Source organism: Patella vulgata, chromosome 2 (assembly GCF_932274485.2).
Source record: "Patella vulgata chromosome 2, xgPatVulg1.2, whole genome shotgun sequence".
Taxonomy (NCBI): Eukaryota; Metazoa; Mollusca; class Gastropoda; family Patellidae; genus Patella; species Patella vulgata.
The window spans coordinates 22,323,120-22,333,179 of NC_065880.2; positions in this window are offsets into that span (position 1 = coordinate 22,323,120).

Below are 10,060 nucleotides of genomic sequence, written 5' to 3' on the forward strand. Positions count from 1 at the left end.
TGCTTTTAGAATAAACTAGTGATTGTATCCCTTAAAAACTGTGTTCTGTTAATGTGTTCCCCGATCGCTAAATGCCACTAAAAGAATATGTTAAACGATTAAGTTCCAACTCGTGTTTTAATTAATGGAATACACATATAAAGTAAACAAATAAAAAAGATAAAGTAAATTACATTTCATCTATTTAAATGTTATAACACTTAGGCTAGAGTCAGAATTGCTAATAAATAAGCAATCATTTTAAAACTTATTTGCTATGTAGGCCTGTGTATTATTAAAAGTAAAACGTGGTTCACATATAAAATGACTTACATTACTGAGGAAAGGCCTCTAAGAACAGGGCGTTTATCTACTTAAATGTTATAACACTTAGGCTACAGCCAGCATTACTAATCAATAACCAATCATTTTAAAACTTATTTGCTATGTAGGCCTGTGTATTTTTAAAATTAAAACGTGGTTCACATATAAAATGACTTATACATTACTGAGGAAAGGCCTCTAAAAACAGGGCGTTTTCAAATATTTCTTGAATAACCAAAATGACGAACAGCTTCTAATATTTGGAGAAGTTTTCAGAATGTATTAATGAGGGAAACGTGTGTTTCAGCATCTATGAGGAAATGCTTTAAACTCAAGTCTAAAGGATACAGGTAAATCAGTGGTTCTTAAACTTTTTTTTGTTAACGACACACCTTTGAACACGGCATGCAACCGTAGACACAGACTAGTCAGACACATAGAATGACTCAAACTAAATAAAAAATAATATAAAAAAAAAATTTCCACATCTATGAACTTACCAGTAGACACCGGCTCGAGTAAATGCTCAATTAGGATCACCTGGTTTTTCGCATTTTCAAATTTCGCGGCACACTAAGGAAGATCTCGCGGCACACCTGTGTGTCGTGGCACACTGGTTAAGAATCACCGGGGTGATCGATGCAGATAGTACAATATGTGTAAAATGAGATAGCTTGTTTGGTGTACGTTTTGCCGATTATAAATGAATACATGTAATGTTGAACACCAAATGGAATTACCCAGCCTTAACGTGACGATGGCGTAATATGAATATCATATCAAAGCATAGGATGTTTTGTGTAACTGTTGTTTAGAGTCGATGGTCAATGAGTACACAATCCATTTCCCCAGAATTCAACTTTGAATAATTTTTCAGATCCATGATTTAGCGAACGACCCAAGTTATTATCTATGGGGTTTCTAGCATATATGCGTATGGAGGTGACAGGTCACATTTCCTGACAATTGAACCGACCGACCTAGTCTACATCGTGCAGGGACGTTAATCTTCATTCAGTGGCGTGGTGACCCACGATTTTGCGTGAGGAACAAGATTCCGTACGCCCCCCCCCCCAACAATATTTATGTGTGTGCGGGGGAAGCGGTGGCTGGGGGTGGCGGATGACAGTCCCTCCCATTGCCACCCGGTTATATTGGATCGTGTGGTACATGCTAGAGTCGATTTGTAGCATATCTGACCAGCGGTATATGTTTGACCATTATGATTATGATTATAATGTCCAAAACCGCAATGAAACCGCGTGATTTTTAGCCTTTGCGAAGGGGCGCAAAAAGTCAAAACCGGCGTCAAGTTGGAGAATTCCCTACAACATGATGACTGCAAGATTTCTCGAACAAAATGCTCATTACGTGCATATCACTACATTCTTACAGAATACAAAATATTGTTACTGTGTTTAAATGCTTGAATTCTTTGGCCCCGCCCTTTCTAAGCTTCTTGAATACTGTAAACAACCCCCTTATAATTTATCAAGCATAAAAGATTTCTTGTAGGCCTCTTATGTCATTAAGGTTGGGTAAAGACTGCAGGCCATTTGACTAAAAGGATGGTTCATCAGGATTTTTCGACGTGGTTTCCCCTTGTCTGTGGTGCAGGACGGAGTGCCTGACAAGGGCAGCAATCTCATCCGAGGTCCCGTGTGTACATTGGCGTGCACGTGAAAGATCCCTTGGCTGTTGGCATTCGATATACGAGTAGGCCGTAGTGCCGCTTTCATTTCTTTTCATTTTTGCAACAATAATGCAACCAATTTGGTTGTGGCATTTTTGCCCAAAGAACAATATATACTGAAATATCCGAAGCAAAGTCATCCATTCCCTCCCTTGACCTGGACGAGTGGATATTAGGGTAAGATGATGTTTCGTTGGAAATTGACATGGCTGCCGTAACTTTTACCCTTTGAACCAATAGAGAAAACAGTTTGTAGTATTTCTAACGCAAACAACTTACATGGCTGTCGGACCGCAAGGAACGCGCGTTTTCTTCAATTAAAATAAGGTTGCCCTTAATTCATCTTCGGAAAACTGTCGATCGTCAATTTTGGCAAACCAAGATACCCAACAGATCAACAACACACTCTTACACTCCAAGACATCCGACAGACGAATAGACTGGCATCCTAATAGTATGAAATGAAATAGGGTTTAACGTCCTACTGTTTTGCTCCGACTGGGCTAATGAAGGCGGACATACACCACACAGTGTGCTATGAGGTAAATATCGTCCGGACAGCAGCGCTAGGGCCTACTCTTGAATTCCAACCGCCCTGCACCATTGACAAGGGGAAACCCTGCATTATTGTGGACAGTGGAAATATTTAATAATAGTGTATCTTAGTTCCTAACAGCGGGTAGCATGTGGTGTGGCGCAGTTGCGGTGATGGAAAGGTGTGATTTCTCAAAAAAAGAGATAAGTTGACATTTCCAACTTTGATGCGTAACCAATCGGAGAGTTCCAGTTTGGGAAAAGAATTGTAGTGATCTGAAAGTTTTGTAAGGACAATAACTAAATAATTAATATGCCACTCAATAAGTTTCATCTTTATATCTATCATTAGCTAAACTATCTCCGAATTTCAATATGGTCCATGTGTTTGAGTAGCTGAATAATATCTTCAAAACTGATTTCTGTGACTGCAACGAGTCCGACGTGGTATAAAATGGGCTTTACAGATTTAAATTATGTTAGCAGACAATACTGTATCTTGGTTCATATTTAACTATTTAATTGGAGTACCTAGAGTGTGTGCAGCCCGAGATGGTCATTGTGTTTGTCAAAATCCTCCGTTTGACACGTAACCCTACTTTTAATACCTCAAAAATTCACACATAAAATAAATCTATATTTGTATATTTGTCCAAATTCATTATTCGAACTGCTGTTCATGGATGCAATAGCCGTCTTCTCTGGAGACGTTCCCGAAATCGGTTGAAAAATTGTCTTATTTGATTTCTAACTCTGGCAAAGCGACTTTGGTGTTCATCAAATTGTACACTAGTGCTACTCTTATCGCTACTAGCAGGAGTTGATGATACTGGTGTTATTTTCTCTACTAAGGTAAATTTAGAATCCAAGCATTCCTCTAGATTTAAAAATGACTTTGCGTCGACCATTTCTTCGTCCGTAAGATTCTTCTAAAAAATAAATTCAAACAAAAACATAGTTGAACCTGTGCTCCAAATTGAAATGCTTTCTACACGACTTGTCAGATGTGAATGATATGATAATGGTTATTCTCAATTTATTCTGGTAACAAAAACATCATATTATAAACAAAATATACTATTCAAAAAAAGTAGGGGATATTTGATTTTGGGGGCATAATACTAAAATATGCAAATGACTACGAAAAAAGTCACTATAGAACCTAACAGAAGAAACATTTCCAGTTACATGTGACGCCCAAACGCACCAATAGCTACCGCATGGAATGCAGGTGATGCTTGGGATCATCATGGGGGTCCAACCCAAGATTTGCACGACCCTGACTTTGAATGTTACAGTCATTGTGGCATTGAATTCCAGGGTGGAAACATCAGTTTAATTGTTTTAGTGACCAGAAAACAAATTTTGATATGCGTCGGCTTACCCAAAATGAAAGGTTACGTGCCCTTGGCATGCTACAGATCGGCACGCTACAGATCGGCACAACACAGGCGGTTGTGGCGCGGACGATGAATGTTTCTCAGTCTGTCATAAGCAGGCTATAGTCCAGATACCGTGATACACAATCTGTACAGGACAGACCACGCTCAAGCCCAGGATCGATTTATCCGTACCTTGGCCTTGAGAAATCGTGTCATCACAGCAAATCAGATCAGCGCTCGTCTTCAAACAGACACTGGTGTGAGAGTGAGTGGCCAGACGATTCGGAATCGACTGCATAGGGGTCACCTTCGCGCCCGACGTCCTCGCGTGATCCCTTGTTTGAGAGATCATCACATTCAGGCAAGACGTCGTTGGTGTAGGGATCGTCAACACTGGGATAATCGACGCTGGAGCAATGTGATATTTTCAGATGAGTCAAGGTTCACTGTTGATTTTTTGGACAGACGTAGGAGGGTGTGGCGTCGTCGAAACGAGCGCTTCCAAGACGTTAACGTCATCAGACATGATCGATTTGGGGGTGGTTCTGTTATGGTGTGGGGAGGCATCACTGTTGCTGGAAGAACGGCTTTACATGTTGTTGCAGGGCGTGTTACAGGCCAGTACTACCGGGACAACATCTTGGCAGTCCATGTTGTGCCGTTCGCACGACGTCATGGCCGCCGTTTCATCTTCCAGGATGACAACGCAAGATGTCACAGGGCCAGGATCGTTACAGGTTACCTCCAACAAATGAACATCACCACATTACCTTGGCCAGCACTGAGTCCCGACCTCTCCCCCATCGAGCATGTCTGGGACATGCTTGGACAGAGGTTACGTCAACGTCAACAACGTCCTGCCAATGTCCAAGAACTTGCTGCTGCGTTGCAACAGGAATGGGACAATCTGGACCAAAATGACCTTAGACGTCTCATTAGGAGTATGCCACGTCGGATCAATGCTTGTTTGGCAAACAGAGGAGGATTTACCCATTACTGACTTGGTTGTGATGCTGTGGTAACTTTGCTGTTTGACCCCGGGTATCATTTTACCCTTATAATGGTCAGTCTGTGCCTTACATAGTCTAACGATCATTTGGAATAAATCGATGAATGTGAACTTCATTTCATTTTGTCATTTGTTTCTTCGTCAGTTTCATTAGGTGACTTTAATAACACTTAAAAATCAAATATCCCCTACTTTTTTTGAATAGTATAAAACAAAACGGTATGACCGGCAATTGTCGTGTCGGCAGCTATCCCTCCTGCATTGTCCTACCCCCACAATCTTATATATCCCAGTATTGAGTGGCCACATTTTAACGCGTAAAAATGGTTTGGTTTCGATTCCGCTCTTGTAGGCGACAACGAGTAGTGTCGCCTGCCCCACGGTCACAACTAAAGACCCCTATGCACAATAGAATTATTGAAGAAAAAATGTACAATGTTTGTCCCGAAATGACATAGTTTGTGACCAGTGGACGTTAAACCCCATTTCCTCTTTGTGTCTTCTTTATTTGATTTCAATATTTTCACTTGAGAGCAGGGGTGGCTTAGTGAGCAAGACGCTGGCTCGCTAACATTGAGGTCCTGTGCACGATCCAGGTGTTAGCCGAGAAAGTTCACAGAGACCCTGTCTAGGGTCAACGTAAAGTCGTTCGGATCGGACGAAAAACCGAGGTCCCTTATACACATTGGCGTGCAATGCGATATAAGAGTAGGCCATAGAGCCGCTGTCCAGGCAAAATGTCCTACACAGGCCAGTGTACACGTATGCCGGTCTTCGTTAGCCCAGTTAGGGCAAAACAGTAGGACGTTAAATCCCATTCCATTTGTCTTTACTCGATAAGTTTATTTTAAAGAGACCAGGTCATGCTTACCTTCACACCGGAAGCTTCTTGTGCACTAAGCATTAACAGTCGTCTTGAAAAGAAATCATTAATGACAAAAATAGCAACACGATCACTGTACTCGATATAGTTATCACAATCTGGAGTCATTTGGAGGAAATATTTAATTCCGGCTTTAACAATTTTCATATAATCCAACTTATAATCTTCGAAATGTTCACGAGAGAAGAACCTGGCAGAGGCGTTCCACTTATAAACGTAGGGAATATGATGACTGGACGTGTTTGCACTGGCTTGAAAGGTATAGGTGATATTTGGCCTTATTTCACTACTTCGGTTTTGGGTGTGATTGATGTTGCTTTGGCTTAAAAGTTCCATCGCACGTTGCCGCAATTCCTCCCTGGCGAAGCGTGCTTCACAAAGATGACTCACCAAATCTCTGGGGTTTGAGAACATCGGTATTCTTCGAATATCTTCCTCTTCTATTTCTTCATAGGAATTGTCGTAATCATCAATAACATCAATAGGGGCTGACTCATCGTCTACATCATCTGATGGTTCATGGGCGACCGAAGTTTGGCGAGTATCACTTGGAACAAGAACTCTACTGTATACTGTACATTGATTAGTGGCTCCGTCATTAGAAGAATTGGCAGACTGATTAATATCCAATTCCAAACTACGAGTAAGCGACACAATATCTAACAATTCTATTGAATATCTTCTGGGTCGTCTCCTGTTTTGAGGCCTGTCCAGAGACCTAGCCTGTATCTTAAAAAAAATAAAAAATAAAAAAAAATAAAAAAATTAAGCTTGCAACACCAATGTTTCAATACATAAAAAATTAAACAACTTATATAAGGGTTTCAAAATTAAATTTACAGCGGTTACCATGCAGTATACACCCGCATTTTCCAAAAGATGGACTGATGACAAGAGAAAATCGATCGTGCTTATCCTCTCGTCCCAATGTTTAATCACATCGAATTTGAAAAAAAAAAAGAAAATCCGTTCAAAACTGTACCATCATTCACAAGGTTTTCCGCAAAGGAGATTGGGGTTAACACCAGAACGGAATGAACCGCGACGCTGAATATCGATAGGATTCGTCCTCGCATGATCTCAATGCTTCACACCAAATTTGAAAAACAACTTGTTAAAAAATATAGCATCTTTCACAAGGTTTTCTGAGAAGGTCGTAGAATGCAAAGTCCCTACGAAAATCAAGAGGTTTCATGCTCTCATGTCCCCAACCATTACACCAATTATTGACGTTCAAAATACTGCACGTTTAAATAATTGAGTCATACCCCATGTCATTTATTCATACTTTTCAAAACTTTCTGATTCTTCCTATGACGGTATGAACGCTGTCTTGAATTTCTTAAGGCGTTTGAACAAAGGCGCCAAGAACGTTTTTAAAATTTGGTTCTATTTTTTTGTTATAAACAATATTTTATTTCAATTGAATATGGATTGGGGAACAGGCTATAAGTTGACTCCTCTCCAGAATTCTATTAGTTGACATGATTAATGCTATCTGTCTGTTGTAAAAATATAGAAACAGGTGGACTATTTTACCTGATATGTTGTCCCGACATCAGTGCGCTGTCCAAGATGAACCAAATCTAATCTCATGGTAAGTCTTCTTGGCACGGCTAGCAAAGCCATAGGTAGAAACTCAAAATCTCCATGACGACTGTACTGACTATCAGAAATAGGTGGATGTTGGCGTTTGAGGCTCAAGTTGGATTTTCGATGTTTCAAACTGTTTAAGGTTGTTAAAATGGATAAAGTTGGTTCAATGCACTCTAACCATAAAGTGGCTGGCAGTCCATCAATAATAGGTTCATTAAAATAAAACTCTTCTACAATCTTCTCAAAACCAGGTTGTAGGAACTCCGTAGACCGATGATAAGATGGGCTTAAAGAAAAGAAACCAACTCTACATGTCAGGTCTTTCTCAGTAAAACCAAAGCACAAGTCTAGTACTGGTTCTGTATCCACAGTGGAACTCAAATATAGGAGGCCCTCCTCTTTCAATGCAAGCTCAAAACTGTTAACAGATGTAGAGCTTACGCTTGGTAAAAATTCTCTTGAATACTCGTTCTCTAACGTGAAGTTATCCGACCTTCTCAACAAACAGCTAAACAATTTACGAAACCATTTACGTTTGCTAGCTTTCTGTCCAGGCATATAACCAAGTTTCCAAACGACACTGCTTCGAAGAATAAACAGTAAACGTTGTCATAAACGATTTTCCATTATGACGTCATATGAATTAAAAGGACCCACCACTATTGTTACAGGGTCTCTAAACGTTATAGGTATAAAAAAAACCAACATGCGATTGTTTCTAATGTTGCAATAAGGCTTTGATATAACATAACAAAATTCGTATAAGTGGTAACAAGTAATTCCAGAGATGGGGGCAGGGCTATCCAAACTGGGAAACACGGATCTAAAGGACAGTGTGTCGGGACTCGGGGTCGGATTCCACATCTTTACTCCCTCGAACACTTCAAAAATATGTTAAATACTGGAGACCTAGTAAGGAGAGAGAGGTCCAATCGACACAAACTAGGTCATTTCGGGACTAACATTATGGTTCAATTTTATTTCAATACTTTTCTTGCACATGGGTGTCTTGAGCAGTGGGAGGAAACCGGAGCACTAGACAGCTGGCCTTGTCAGGCCCTCCGTCCTGCATCACTGATATGGGGGAACCACGCCGGAAAATCTGGGTGAAGTTTGTCGGCCAATGCAAGGATCGAACACCCGACCTCCAGGCTAGCGAGCAAGCGTCTTACCCACTTAGGCACCGTGACCCCTTAAAGTCAATCGAATATTATCTTTAGCCTTTAGAGCGTCCACAAGGTTTTTCAAAGTGAAATCGTTGAGAATCTCATGACCTTAAACAATATGTCTAAATTTAAAGTCAACTGGTTATTAACTTAGCCTCAACGGCGTCAACAAGCAATGACAAGGGCGACGACAATATATTATACTCTTCAAAAAAAGTAGGGGATATTGAAATGCAAATACCTATGCAGGTTGTGATATGATAAATAGTCTTGGACACTTGACTTGCTTTGAGAGTATGTTCACAGATGAAGAACCACTGAGCTGCACATGTGACGCGCAATAGCGCCATACACGTGAGAGGGGTTCATTGCCTAATTTGACACTTCAAGGAAGGTTTGATGAAAACTGCCGCGTGCTGGTTTATCTATCCATGTTAGCATTCCTACGGGTTCTTGCATAAGATTTACTGTTTAGCGTATCTTTGCTTTTAGTGTGTTACGTTTATTTTCATCGGGAGACGTGTTCGTCGACGTCAACGGGCAACACAGTAAGAATTGACCATGGCACTGCAAGGGGAATGGGTCAGATTGCCCCAAATCGTGATTGGACGGTTGATTAGGAGCATACCACGACGAATTGTTGAATGTCTGAGGATTGGTGGAGTAATTACTCATTAAGACAAAAATCAAAGATAGGTTGCCCACAGCAGCTAAATCAACCGGGTAGTCAACAAGTGTTGTCGCATATTTTTACTTTTTTTCCGGTAATGAAACATTTATAATACATTAAAATCTGATTAAGAGTAACAACTCATGAAGTAATTATCAGTAAACCATTAGAATTTGTTGGTTTTTTTTTTTATAAAGTTCTGCGTATAAAGTTCTGTGTATCAATCTGAAGTCAATCGGATGATAACTTTAGCCTCTAGAGCGTCACAAGAATTTTCAAAGTTATCGTTGAAAATCAATAGACTTCTTCGCCTCATGACCTTAAACGCTGTGTATAAATTTAAAGTCAATCGGATATTAACTTTAGCCTCTAGAGCGTCAACAAGCAATTGTGGACGCCGGACGGACGGGGGACGACGACAATATAAGACCACATTTCAATGTGGGCGTATAAAAACGTCCATTTTCACTTTTGACGGTGTATCTCTTTGCCAGTGAAATGGGGCCGTCAGATAAGCCGCCCATATGAACTGTTTATGTTCATGTGTAGGCAATTGGCCTGTTATTAACATACACTAGTTACCACTAATAAAAGCAGCAGTGTCTTTTCCGCAGTTTTTTATTGTTTCTGAATATCCCCTACTTTTTATACACCCACATTTTCATGTGGACGTATATTGTCGTCGCCCCTGTCCGTCCGACGTCCACAATTTATTTGTGGACACTCTACAGGTTACAATTCTTATCCGATATAGGTTTATCTTCAAAAGATCTCGGTTGCTTTCGATATTGGCATGTATCGGATCGAAACTTCATGGATTATGG